Genomic DNA, 15,055 nt, shown 5'->3' with positions numbered 1-15,055 from the left:
CAGGTTTCCCTATCTTTCCATGGTTTGAGTAAATTCACATGGTAAACCTGCTCCAGCTTTCGCCGCCCTGGCTGGTGTACCTGGTAGTTTACATCTCCAATTTTCTTGAGTACCTCGTAGGGCCCCTGCCACCTAGCCAGAAACGTACTGTCCACGGTCGGCACCAGAACCAAAACCTGATTACCAGGGTTAAAGATCCGGACCCGAGCCTGCCGATTATAGACCCGACTCTGGGCTCATTGAGCGGCCTCCATATGCTCCCTAACCAGAGACAATACTGTTTACATCTGTCCTTGCATCTGGGTAACGTACTCAATGACACTTTTATGTGGAGTGGGTTGTTGTTCCTACGCCTCTTTGGCCACGTCCATGAGACCACGAGGGTGTCTGCCATGTAGTAGTGGGCCGGGTCATTGGTACATTTTGGTAGTCGGCTGCTTGAGACTTCATGTACTGTACATTCAATAGCAGCAGATTCCACTGGCAATTTCCTGGTACCAGTAAGGAGGTATGGAGGCAGGCTGGATGGCTGCAGTTCAGCACTTGTGAATGTAGAAGTCCACTGTCAGGTCTAGATTTAACTGGTAACTGCTCTGATAGTATTCTGGGTGATGGTTGTCTTAGTCATAGTCCCTTTCCTCACAGCAGTGTCTTTTAATGTAGGTGTTAGCTGGTCACTCTAGTCTGACTTCTGAAAGATTTACTTGAGGAGGTATTTAATGGTTCCCTCTGGAGAATCCTTCATAGGAGCAGGAGCTCTGACTTGTGCTTCCTCTCCTATCTGTGTCTGTACAGGAACCTCCTCCCTCTGGCAGGAAACAGGCCAGATGACTCCTCCCAACGGGGGAAGGACAGTGTGGTTAGCCCTGTTCCTGCCAACCATAACCTTACTGAAAGTCCGGGCTAAAACAAAAGAAATACAATATAATACAATACTCCGGGTATGGGGTACTGCAGCTGTCCCAAAAGCTCATTCAGCAGTGGCAAAACAATGCATATAAGCTGGGTTCTTCTTCGAAGAGTCACCATGCCTGAAGGAACCCTTGGAATAGGAAAGCAGATTCACTATTAAAAAAATCTTATACCTGTGGTCGTAACTACAAGAGGAGCAGGTATGTCAGCTATGGTGGGGACCAATAATTATGGAGCCCATCTGCACTCAGACTATGTACGGTTAGTGATGTGTAAGGGCAATGGAAATGCTCATTACTTTATGCCTTGTATCTGTGCTGTGACATCACTCTTTTATTTTATCTCCAAGCGTTTTGTGATATCACTGAGAGCCTTCGTATCCTACTATGACATCACTCTGCATATTATTCCATTATTGTGATATCACTGTGGGCAGTATCCCTATGCGTTAGGGAAACCAACATATTTATAAGTGTTCAGGTTCTGAACTTGCTAACAGAACTGGTCTTGGTGTAGTATGGCCCAATTCCATGCTTGGCACTATGAATCTTCTCAGAGAAGAGATCCTACAGAACTTAGCTTCATTGACACGTGCATACGGGTTCCTCTGTGAACCTCCTAGGAACATTGTAAAATTTTCCTCTAAATGTTGGCACTTACGAATGCTTCTAGAAGACCTAGTTGGCCTGCTGATTTCCATCCAAGAACTATTTCTGTAATCTGTCTCTTCATCCAGGTTTGTTTGGGCCTCAAATAGAGAAATCCTTAGAATCTCTGAACAACGGCAAAGGAGTCAAGTTTACACACAAAGATCTCCCTTTTAGATCCTTTTGAGAGCAAAAAGATCTTCAAGTTGAGATCCAGCCAGAAATCCTAAAATCGTTTGACACTAGGCATATGGGTGACAGGCTGGGGAAAAAGAGAGAAAAACATTTCTTCTGTATGGTCCAAGAATAAAATAAGAAAAATGTATGCACTTGAGTTCAGAAAATTCCTTCCAGATGCCTTTGGCCCCCGATACAAATACAATTCCAGTTCTTCATTTGCAGCAAGCCGCTGTGGGAGCCAGTACAGAGGATGAGAGTGGTAGTGGCCCTGGTGAGGTGTTGTAGTGTCACAATGTCCATGGGTCATCATGTACCAAGCAGAGATAGTAGAACAAAGAACATCTTTCTTTACTGAGTGCAAAAAACAAACAGCAGCAAATCCAGCAGCAGTTTGTACAAAGTGCAGTCCCTCCTCCCAGGGGGTAAAGTGGCTGGTAATGTGGCAGAAGATGACACGGAGAAGTTTGCTAGCTAACTATGTTTCTCTCCTGATTCCCTTCCCTACAGCTTTACTCTAGCACCCGTGGCTGTAGGTGTCCACTGTATTATGCAGGCTTCTAGCAATTGCCTCACCTGAACTGCAGTGATGGTGTCTTGACGTGTTTCCCACCACCTTGCAGCAGAGTCTTCATAGCTTGATTTCTTGATCACTCTGCTGACACAAATACGCTGCAGTTTACAAATCTTCTGTGGCCTTGGACCCTGTGGTCTCTCTGGGGCAATAATGTCGTCCTAGGTAAGCCACCTATGAATTTCACCTAGGCTGGAGACGAGGAAGATGGATCTCATACTCCCTCGCACCTCTACTGACTCTAACTGGCTAAGCTCCTATGTTGGCAGGAAGTCAGACCAGCCCACTCCTACCAAGAGGGTTGACAAACACCACCAATCGTACCCCATCTGCTGGTGAACACAGAGTATCGCATACAGTGACATAACATGAATATTACAAAGCATTACATTACAAACCAATTGTAGTACTCCCAGGTCTGGGGTATTACACATCTCCTTCAAGTATCTTTTGAAAAGGAGGTAATAGAAGAAGTACCATGGCAGAGCCCGCATGCGAGCCTGTATAGGGGATGGGGGTGGTAGTGGCGCTAAGATAATGTAGTAGTGTCATGGTCTGCTACCTCAGGCTGTCGCTTCCTGGGGTCCATTGCAGTGTGAGCTGTAGCATTGAAGAATGAGGCCAGAGTTGAACATAAAGTTTTTTTTACTAAGTGCAATGTAGAACTTGAAAATACATTCAGTAGCAGCAGGCTTTGGTGCAATTCTCTTCTGGCACGAGCTGAGGAGGAGTGGTGGCAGGTTGGATGGCTGCAGTTCTGCACTTATATGTTGCTGGCCTAGTGGTTGTTTGGGGATGAGGGTTTTCCCTCACCTCACAGCAGAGTATGTAGAAGCTGATGTTACAGTTCACTCTGCTGTCTTGGATTGCAAGACTTTACTTGAGACTTTCCTTTCGCTCCGGAGAGTTGGTGCTCTAGGAGCTGCTTTCCGACTCTCGGGCAGGACCTGGTATCTGGATCCTGACTCTCAGAAGTGGTCCCTCATAGTTGGAGCTCTATGGGCTGCTTCCTCACACCCCTCCACTATCAGGACAGGGCCTCTCACGTCCCCTCTGTGCCTAACTCTGAACTGAGTTAACTCTAGACTTTTCCCTACTAGCCGGATGGGCAGACTCTACCAGCAATCCACTGCCAACCAATGCCTCCCCCCGCTAGATAAGATGACATAATGAAGGTGATATACATAACATTATATAGAGCTGCATACAAATCATATCAGATGCAGCAATTACAGAACACAATAGTAATGGCCCCAGGTCTGGGGTATTACACCATCTTCGGGGAAGACTTTGATTATTCAGGAGAAGGACAACATCCTGACCCAGTATATCTCACAGATATCTACCTGGACATCCCCATGTTATGCAGCCACAGGACATTTCTCTTAATCACAGTATATACAATCTAGGACATTCTTCTGCTGTAATTCGCTTGCCTGCCCTTCAGCATTTCATCTACTTCCATAGTTTTACCAGGATCACAGTAATTCTGACAGGGTCCCTAAGGATGCGAGAGGTCGCTGACATCCCATACTTAGATGGGTGGTGGATAAAGGCGTCCTCCAAACAGCTTCTGATGAATCTGCACACAACCATGTAGCTGGTACATGATAATGGATCCCTGATCCTTTACAAGGAGTCACAGCTAGTCCCAAGTCAGGAGCTGAAATACCTGGTGTAACGGATCACCTGGCACCCCGCCTGAGTACCTCCGTTGCTGGATGCTCCTAGCGTTTTCCTGAGGTTTCCAAGCACTCTGGCAGACACCACCATCACCGAACCGAAGAAGCAGATGAATCCTCTTCAAACATATGAATGCTGTAGACAGTGGAATAGGAAAACCATATGAATAGGTTTATGCTCCTAGCAGTCAAACTGGGACAGCATACCATAAATCCTCCCCCAATGATGAGACGACACTTCACCATGAGGGTAAAACAGGAACTGACTTTATTTAGACATAGCACACCTACTTTAAACCCCCCCCCCCCAACAGCCTAATTTGCATACAATAAGGCACATGGAGGTCTATGGTACAAGGAAGGGTGGGGCCCGACAATAGCAAGGGCTGATGGGAGATGGAGGAGGGACAGGAAAAGGGGGAGGAGAAGAGGCACAGAACAGCAATGCCTTTAACATCACAGCAAGAGCAAGATACACACAGCCCACAATACATCACAATACAATCCAACCGAACCCATAACAACATACACAATATTCAAGACAGTCCAAATGCAATCTGCTACACAGTCTCAAAGGCCATTGTTCCCAAAAGTCACATGTTCACGGATGGTCCTTAAAGGGCCAGTAGCAGCAATACAAAATACCATATGCCCAAATTGCATTCAAACGTACAAATTTACCAGGGGCCATAGTCAGCAGGTAGGAGGCTGGTAGCCAGTCCTCTCCAATGCCCAGTGGCGAGGCGGGTTCCACCACATTTCTCCCCTTTCCCATTGAGACTATCCAGACTCCAGACCTCCCGTCGGTCTGGGGCTCTGATAGTCAGCCGGCCTTTCTCCAAGGGTGTAGTTGTCCCTATGGCCCCCTGCCACTTGTGCCCAGTTGTAGATCCATGGCTTGGGGGGAAGGTAACCAGGGTGCCCTCTCCCCTGGTGGAACAAAGCTGTTGCTGGGGGGAAGGGGTAACAGGCTCCTCTCTCTGCGACACCCTCCCTTGTTGCAGGGGAAAACAGACTGCCTCTCCTTCCAATACATTGTCCTGTTGTTGTGGACCAGGACAGACTGTCCATATCTCCAGTGGTGCAGGTACAGAGACCACGGTCCCATCTGCACTGTTGTGGGACTTACTTTCTCCCCTTGGTGTGCTAGGCTGCCGCTGGGGAGAGGGGGTAACAAACTCCTCTCCCATACACACTTTCAGCCGCTGGGGAGAGGGGGTAACCGGCTCCTCTCCCTGAACCATAGACTGCCAGTGGGGAGAGGAGGTAACAGGCTCCTCTCCCTGCGACACCCTCTCTTGTTGTAGGGGAAAAGCGACTGTCTCCCCTTCCAAAACTTTGTCTTGCTGTTGGGAACCAGGACAGACTGTCCCTATCCCCAGTGGTGTAGGTGCAGAGACTACGGTCCCATCTGCACTGTTGTGGGGCTTACTGTCTCCCCTTGGTGGGCTAGGCTGCCGCTGGGGAGGGGAAATGAGACTCTCCCCTCCCGGTGGAATATTCTGCCACTGGGGATCTGGGCCAACTGCCCAGCATCCCTGTAGGGCCGGTAGAGAGACCGCAGTCCCATCTCCACCTGCCATCTGTGGGTCTTCCCAGGACCAGTCGATAAAGTCCCTTATTTCTGGAGCTTGTTGGGGGGTAGGAGGTACCGAATGCAAGTCTCCTGATGACGGGCTTAGCTGTTGGGGAGGGGGAACGAAACTCACCGCTCCTAATGGTGTACAGTCCATAAGCCCCATAAGGTTAGAGACAGGCGGTTTCACTTGATTATATAAGTCCGCATAATACCTTTCGATCTCCCACTGCTCTGGTGGTACTTGCAGGGTATAGGGTGACTGGCTGGAGCTGAACAGGTGCTGGTAATCCTGCTCCAGTTCCCATTCCTGGGCAGCTAGTTCAGGTCTGGCCTTAGGTCCTCGGCCATAGGGAGATCCAGCACGGCCTCTCTGTAGTCAAATATGTCCCAAAGCCGTGACTCTGCTGCACTCCCAAATTCCGGTTCTGCAAAGGTCCCCCATAATAAGCCAGGGCCATTATAATCCTTGCCCTCGGGTTTGTCAAATTTGGCCATTCCGGGAACCCGCTGAACTGCGTACCAACGTAGCGCTTGGTGTGCATCATCGAGACCCAGTTCCCTCCATGCCAGTGAATTAAGTTGCATCACCAATTCCTCCTGGGCCTGTTCTCCCAGCATAGGTATCCGTAGGGCCACTCTGGCTTGTAATCGCTGCTCCTTGCTGGGAAGACGCTCACTGCGCCAACGCTGGACACCTTCTAGGGTTTCTTCCCACATCTCTTGTCGGGCGCTCTCTCTGCAGTCCAACCTGGTTGCCTCTCCTATTGGCTTGACCAATGGTGCCAAGAGGTTCTGTAACCTCCGGTTAAATTCATTTCCTACCTCGAGCGTTGTCCAGGGACTCGCTGGTTCCATGCCGCTCCATAATAATTCCTGTGTCTCCAGGGTGTTGTTCCTCTCACACCAGGACGCCATCCCACTGCTTGCCACCAATGTAACGGATCACCTGGCACCCCGACTGAGTACCTCCGTTGACGGATGCTCCTAGCGTTTTCCTGAGGTCTCCAAGCCCTCTGGCAGACACCACAATCACCGAACCGAAGAAGCAGATGAATCCTCTTCAAACATATGAATGCTGTAGACAGTGGAATAGGGAACCATATGAATAGGTTTATGCTCCTAGCAGTCAAACTGGAACAGCATACCATAAATCCTCCCCCAAGAATGAGATGACACTTCACCTTGAGGGTTAAAACAGGAACTGATTTTATTTAGACATAGCACACCTACTTTAACCCCCCCCCAACAGCCTAATTTGCATACAATAAGGCACATGGAGGTCTATGGTACAAGGAAGGGTGGGGCCCGACAATAGCAAGGGCTGATGGGAGATGGAGGAGGGACAGGAAAAGGGGGAGGAGAAGAGGCACAGAACAGCAATGCCTTTAACATCACAACAAGAGCAAGATACACACAGCCCACAATACATCACAATACAATCCAACCGAACCCATAACAACATACACAATATTCAAGACAGTCCAAATGCAATCTGCTACACAGTCTCAAAGGACATTGTTCCCAAAAGTCACATGTCCACGGATGGTCCTTAAAGGGCCAGTAGCAGCAATACAAAATACCATATGCCCAAATTGCATTCAAACGTACAAATTTACCAGGGGCCATAGTCAGCAGGTAGGAGGCTGGTAGCCAGTCCTCTCCAATGCCCAGTGGCGAGGTGGGTTCCGCCACACCTGGTTTCATCAAAAACTCATCAGCTAATGATAAAATCATCAAAGAGGGGAATACAGACGTGGACAAAATTGTTGGTACCCTTTGGTCAATGAAAGAAAAAGTCACAATGGTCACAGAAATAACTTTAATCTGACAAAAGTAATAATAAATTAAAATTCTATAAATGTTAACCAATGAAAGTCAGACATTGTTTTTCAACCATGCTTCAACAGAATTATGTAAAAAAATAAACTCATGAAACAGGCATGGACAAAAATGATGGTACCCCTAGAAAACACAGAACATAATGTGACCAAAGGGACATGTTAATTCAAGGTGTGTCCACTAATTAGCATCACAGGTGTCTACAACCTTGTAATCAGCCATTGGGCCTATATATATGGCTCCAGGTAATCACTGTGTTGTTTGGTGATATGGTGTGTACCACACTCGACATGGACCAGAGGAAGCAAAGGAAAGAGCTGTCTCAAGAGATCAGAAAGAAAATTATAGACAAGCATGTTAAAGGTAAAGGCTATAAGACCATCTCCAAGCAACTAGATGTTCCTGTGAGTACAGTTGCACATATTATTCATAAGTTTAAGATCCATGGGACTGTAGCCAACCTCCCTGGACGTGGCCGCAGGAGGAAAATTGATGACAAATCTAAGAGACGGATAATCCGAATGGTAACAAAAGAGCCTAGAAAGACTTCTAAAGAGATTCAAGGTGAACTTCATGCTCAAGGAACATCAGTGTCAGATCGCACCATCCGTCGTTGTTTGAGCCAAAGTGGACTACATGGGAGACGACCAAGGAGGACACCATTGTTGAAAACGAATCATAAAAAAGCAAGACTGGAATATGCCAAACTACATGTTGACAAGCCACAAAGCTTCTGGGAGAATGTCCTGTGGACAGATGAGACAAAAATCGAAGTTTTTGCCAAGGCACATCAGCTGTATGTTCACAGACGAAAAAATGAAGCATATCAAGAAAAGAACACTGTCCCTACTGTGAAACATGGAGGAGGCTCTGTTATGTTCTGGGGCTGCTTTGCTGCGTCTGGCACAGGGTGTCTTGAATCTGTGCAGGGTACAATGAAATCTCAAGACTATCAAGGAATTCTAGAGAGAAATGTACTAGCCAGTGTCAGAAAGCTTGGTCTCAGTCGCAGGTCATGGGTCTTGCAACAGGACAATGACCCAAAACACACCGCTAAAAACACCCAAGAATGGCTAAGAGGAAAAAATTGGACTATTCTAAAGTGGCCTTCTATGAGCCCTGACCTCAATCCTATTGAGCATCTTTGGAAGGAGCTGAAACATGCAGTCTGGAAAAGGCACCCTTCAAACCGGACACAACTGGAGCAGTTTGCTCATGAGGAGTGGGCCAAAATACCTGCTGAGAGGTGCAGATGTCTCATTGACAGTTACAGGAAGCGTTTGATTGCAGTGATTGCCTCAAAAGGTTGCGCAACAAAATATTAAGTTAGGGGTACCATCATTTTTGTCCATGCCTGTTTCATGAGTTTATTTTTTTACATAATTCTGTTGAAGCATGGTTGAAAAACAATGTCTGACTTTCATTGGTTAACATTTATAGAATTTTAATTTATTATTACTTTTGTCAGATTAAAGTTATTTCTGTGACCATTGTGACTTTTTCTTTCATTGACCAAAGGGTACCAACAATTTTGTCCACGTCTGTATATACTCCTTGGAACAGATGTCTCAGAAGATGGGGCTTTTTGGATATATCCTTCAACTCGCCAAGGGCTGAAATGGCGGCTAAAACCCCAGTGTCTGGTACATGGCAAATTTCTGATTCCCATCCTCAGAAAAGTCCTCACAATGGATTCCTCTGCCTGAGACTTGGGTGTATGTGTAGGCAGAGTGTGGATCTACAAAATGTGGCAAAAGACAAGTTCATTTCCAACCCAACCTTACCCTCACAACCACCAAATGCTTCTTCAGTCAAGCTAATTTACCGAAAAACAGGAAGCGAGGAGCTTCATCCAGAGGAGTGGAGCCTCAAGTCTACAATCTTCTCTGAGAGTCTTCTTCTTCATCCACACACTGCATCTCATGTTGTGAAAGCTGCATGGACAACCTGTTAAACCTTGGATTTCGGCCTCATGCACGCGGCCGTAGTGTGGCTATTCCATGCATTGGGGTCTGCAATTTGTGGTCCCCAATACACGGCAACATTCGTGCGGGGGCCAGAAAGGATCGAGACTCATTCAACTTGAATGGGTCCGTGATCTGTCCGCACCGTAAAAAAAGAGAACATGTTCTATTTTTTGCGGTGCGGAGGCACGAACAGAAACACCACGGAAGCACTACGCCGTTCCGCACCGCAGCTCCGAATGCATCCGTGATGCAGGGAGCACACGGCCGGTGCCCGCATATTGTGGACCCGCAGTTCGCGAGCCGCAATATGGCCACGGCCGGGCAACGGCTGTGTGCATGAGGCCTTCCACTGAGATTGTTAACGCAATGCTAGCTTCCTGAAGGCCTATAGCATTTTTGTGGAATGAGAAATATATATGGACTGTTATGTGGACTGTTCTCTTTCCTGGATAACTGCTGGATTATACCAGGTATGAGGATCGTTCTCTCTCTACTGGATTATACTGGCTCCAGGGACTGTCCTCCTTCCTCTATATCTACTGGATTATACCCAGCTATGTGGACTGTTCTCCTTCCTGTATATCTACTGGATTATACCCAGCTACGTGGACTGTTCTCCTTCCTGTATATCTAGTAGATTATACCATCTCTGGGGACTGTTCTTCTTCCTGTATATCTACTGGATCACAGAAAAAATGCACCACACGGATATGCCACTGACTATACTGGCTAGTCATAAATGCAGATATTAAAAGCTGAGACTTTTGCCAATATATTCCTGTCAGGAAGATATCGGAGCCCCAAGCACCACGTCACGGTTCTCAGCATGGCAAGGGGTCCTACCACTACGCTACCTATGGTGTGAACAAGGTCTGAGGGTGATGTAATCCAGCTCACAGCCAGGCTTCCACACAACCGCCTAGCAGGACAACTAGTGCAATGTGAACAAAGCCAGACTGTAAGCCACACCCATATCAGACTATGTAATGGAGGCTACCAGGTGCAAAGAGTGTTTGAATGCCAGGTGAAGGCACATACACTACATATAAAACAAGACAAAAACACAGAAATATAGTGGCAAATCTGGGGGAGCTGCTCAACCCCTAACACTGTAGCGTGTTTTTCATTGGGGGAGCAGCCCCACCGCATGTGGACCGCAGCAAACGACTATCCCCAGCAAAAAATATTTTGCATACGGTGGAGGATGTCGGCGCGGTCCACATGCACCACAAAGGCATCCTACACAAAACGGAGCATTGTGCGGATGAAAATACAATCATAAATCACAGAAAATCACGTGACGTGGTGCTTGGGGCTCCGATATCTTCCTGACAGGAATATATTGGCAAAAGTCTCAGCTTTTAATATCTGCATTTATGACTAGCCAGTATAGTCAGTGGCATATCCGTGTGGTGCATTTTTTCTGTGATTTATGATTGTATTTTCATCCGCACAATGCTCCGTTTTGTGTAGGATGCCTTTGTGGTGCATGTGGACCGCGCCGACATCCTCCACCGTATTCAAAATATTTTTTGCTGGGGATAGTCGTTTGCTGCGGTCCACATGCGGTGGGGCTGCTCCCCCAATGAAAAACACGCTACAGTGTTAGGGGTTGAGCAGCTCCCCCAGATTTGCCACTATATTTCTGTGTTTTTGTCTTGTTTTATATGTAGTGTATGTGCCTTCACCTGGCATTCAAACACTCTTTGCACCTGGTAGCCTCCATCACATGGTCTGATATGGGTGTGGCTTACAGTCTGGCTTTGTTCACATTGCACTAGTTGTCCTGCTAGGCGGTTGTGTGGAAGCTTGGCTGTGAGCTGGATTACATCACCCTCAGACCTTGTTCACACCATAGGTAGCGTAGTGGTAGGACCCCTTGCCATGCTGAGAACCGTGACGTGGTGCTTGGGGCTCCGATATCTTCCTGACAGGAATATATTGGCAAAAGTCTCAGCTTTTAATATCTGCATTTATGACTAGCCAGTATAGTCAGTGGCATATCCGTTTGGTGCATTTTTTCTGTGATTTATGATTGTATTTTCATCCGCACAATGCTCCGTTTTGTGTAGGATGCCTTTGTGGTGCATGTGGACCGCGCCGACATCCTCCACCGTATTCAAAATATTTTTTGCTGGGGATAGTCGTTTGCTGCGGTCCACATGCGGTGGGGCTGCTCCCCCAATGAAAAACACGCTACAGTGTTAGGGGTTGAGCAGCTCCCCCAGATTTGCCACTATATTTCTGTGTTTTTGTCTTGTTTTATATGTAGTGTATGTGCCTTCACCTGGCATTCAAACACTCTTTGCACCTGGTAGCCTCCATTACATAGTCTGATATGGGTGTGGCTTACAGTCTGGCTTTGTTCACATTGCACTAGTTGTCCTGCTAGGCGGTTGTGTGGAAGCCTGGCTGTGAGCTGGATTACATCACCCTCAGACCTTGTTCACACCATAGGTAGCGTAGTGGTAGGACCCCTTGCCATGCTGAGAACCGTGACGTGGTGCTTGGGGCTCCGATATCTTCCTGACAGGAATATATTGGCAAAAGTCTCAGCTTTTAATATCTGCATTTATGACTAGCCAGTATAGTCAGTGGCATATCCGTGTGGTGCATTTTTTCTGTGATTTATGATTGTATTTTCATCCGCACAATGCTCCGTTTTGTGTAGGATGCCTTTGTGGTGCATGTGGACCGCGCCGACATCCTCCACCGTATTCAAAATATTTTTTGCTGGGGATAGTCGTTTGCTGCGGTCCACATGCGGTGGGGCTGCTCCCCCAATGAAAAACACGCTACAGTGTTAGGGGTTGAGCAGCTCCCCCAGATTTGCCACTATATTTCTGTGTTTTTGTCTTGTTTTATATGTAGTGTATGTGCCTTCATCTGGCATTCAAACACTCTTTGCACCTGGTAGCCTCCATTACATGGTCTGATATGGGTGTGGCTTACAGTCTGGCTTTGTTCACATTGCACTAGTTGTCCTGCTAGGCGGTTGTGTGGAAGCTTGGCTGTGAGCTGGATTACATCACCTTCAGACCTTGTTCACACCATAGGTAGCGTAGTGGTAGGACCCCTTGCCATGCTGAGAACCGTGACGTGGTGCTTGGGGCTCCGATATCTTCCTGACAGGAATATATTGGCAAAAGTCTCAGCTTTTAATATCTGCATTTATGACTAGCCAGTATAGTCAGTGGCATATCCGTGTGGTGCATTTTTTCTGTGATGTATGATTATATTTTCATCCGCACAATGCTCCGTTTTGTGTAGGATGCCTTTGTGGTGCATGTGGACCGCGCCGACATCCTCCACCGTATGCAAAATATTGTTTGCTGGGGATGGTCGTTTGCTGCGGTCCACATGCGGTGGGGCTGCTCCCCCAATGAAAAACACGCTACAGTGTTAGGGGTTGAGCAGCTCCCCCAGATTTGCCACTATATTTCTGTGTTTTTGTCTTGTATATCTACTGGATTACATCTGGCTCCAGGGACTTTTCTCTTTCCTGTATTTCTTCTGTATTATACCCAGCTACATGGACAGTTCTCCTTTCTCTATATCTACTGGAATATTCCGGATCTATGGACTGTTCTCTTTCCTGTATATCTAGTAGATTATACCATCTCTGGGGACTGTTCTTCTTCCTGTATATCTACTGGATTACATCTGGCTCCAGGGACTTTTCTCTTTCCTGTATTTCTTCTGTATTATACCCAGCTACATGGACAGTTCTCCTTTCTCTATATCTACTGGAATATACCGGATCTATGGACTGTTCTCTTTCCTGTATATCTATTTGATTATACCGTCTCCTGGGACTGTTCTTCTTCCTGTATATCTGCTGTATTATACTGGCTCCAGGGACTGTTCTCTTTCCTGTATATCTGCTGTATTATACTGGCTCCAGGGACTGTTCTCTTTCCTGTATATCTGCTGTATTATACTGGCTCCAGGGACTGTTCTCTTTCCTGTATATCTGCTGTATTATACTGGCTCCAGGGACTGTTCTCTTTCCTGTATATCTGCTGTATTATACTGGCTCCAGGGACTGTTCTCTTTCCTGTATATCTGCTGTATTATACTGGCTCCAGGGACTGTTCTCTTTCCTGTATATCTGCTGTATTATACTGGCTCCAGGGACTGCCCTCTTTCCTGTATATCTGCTGTATTATACCGAGCTACATAGACAGTTCTCCTTTCTATATATCTATCGGATTATACTGGCTCTGGGGACTATTCTCTTTCCTGCATATCTATTAGATTATACCGGATCTATGGACTGTTCTCTTTCCTGTATATCTACTGGATTATACTCTGCTCCGTGGACTGTTCTCTTTCTGGTATATTTATTGGATTATACTGGAACCAGGGACTGTTCTCCTTCCTCTATATCTACTGGATTATACCGTCTCCAAGGACTGTTCTTTTATGCTGTATATCTACTGGATTACACCTGGCTCCGTGGACTGTTCTCTTTCCTATATATCTACTGGATTATACCATGTCCATGGATCGTTCTCTTTCCTGTATATCTACTGCATTATTCCCAGCTCCGTGGACTGTTCTTCTTCCTGTATATTTATTGGATTATACTGGCACCAGGGACTGTTTCCTTCCTTTTTATCTACTGGATTATACTGTCTCCATGGACTATTCTCTTTTCTGTATATCTACTGGATTATACTCGGCTCCATGGGCTGTTCTCTTTTCTGTATATCTACTGGATTATACTCGGCTCCATGGGCTGTTCTCTTTCCGGTATATTTATTGGATTATACTGGCTCCAGGGACTGTTCTCCTTCCTCTATATCTAATGGATTATACTCGGCTCCAGGGACTATTTTCTCTCTTGTATATCTACTGGATTATACCGTCTCCATGGACTGTTCTCTTATCCTGTATATCTACTGGATTACACCTGGCTCCGTGGACTGTTCTCTTTCCTATATATCTACTGGATTATACCGTCTCCATGGACTGTTCTCTTATCCTGTATATCTACTGGATTACACCTGGCTCCGTGGACTGTTCTCTTTCCTATATATCTACTGGATTATACCGTCTCCATGGACTGTTCTCTTATCCTGTATATCTACTGGATTACACCTGGCTCTGTGGACTGTTCTCTTTCCTATATATCTACTGGATTATACTGGCTCCAGGGACTGTTCTACTTCCCGTATATCTATTAGATTATACTCGACTCCAGGGACTGTTCTCCTTCCTTTTTATCTACTGGATTATACCATCTCCATGGGCCGTTTTCTTTCCTGTATATCTACTGGATTATACTCGGCTTAAAGGACTGTTCTCTTTCCTATATATCTACTGGATTATACTCGGCTCGAGGGACTTGTTCTCTTTCCTGTATATCTACTGGATTACACCTGGCTCTGTGGACTGTTCTCTTTCCTATATATCTACTGGATTATACTGGCTCCAGGGACTGTTCTCCTTCCCGTATATCTATTAGATTATACTCGACTCCAGGGACTGTTCTCCTTCCTTTTTATCTACTGGATTATACCATCTCCATGGGCCGTTTTCTTTCCTGTATATCTACTGGATTATACTCGGCTTAAAGGACTGTTCTCTTTCCTATATATCTACTGGATTATACTCGGCTCAAGGGACTTGTTCTCTTTCCTGTATATCTACTGGATTACACCTGACTACAGGGA

Source organism: Bufo gargarizans, chromosome 2, assembly GCF_014858855.1.
Source record: "Bufo gargarizans isolate SCDJY-AF-19 chromosome 2, ASM1485885v1, whole genome shotgun sequence".
In the NCBI taxonomy this organism is placed as follows: domain Eukaryota; kingdom Metazoa; phylum Chordata; class Amphibia; order Anura; family Bufonidae; genus Bufo; species Bufo gargarizans.
This window is presented reverse-complemented; position numbering follows the sequence as displayed.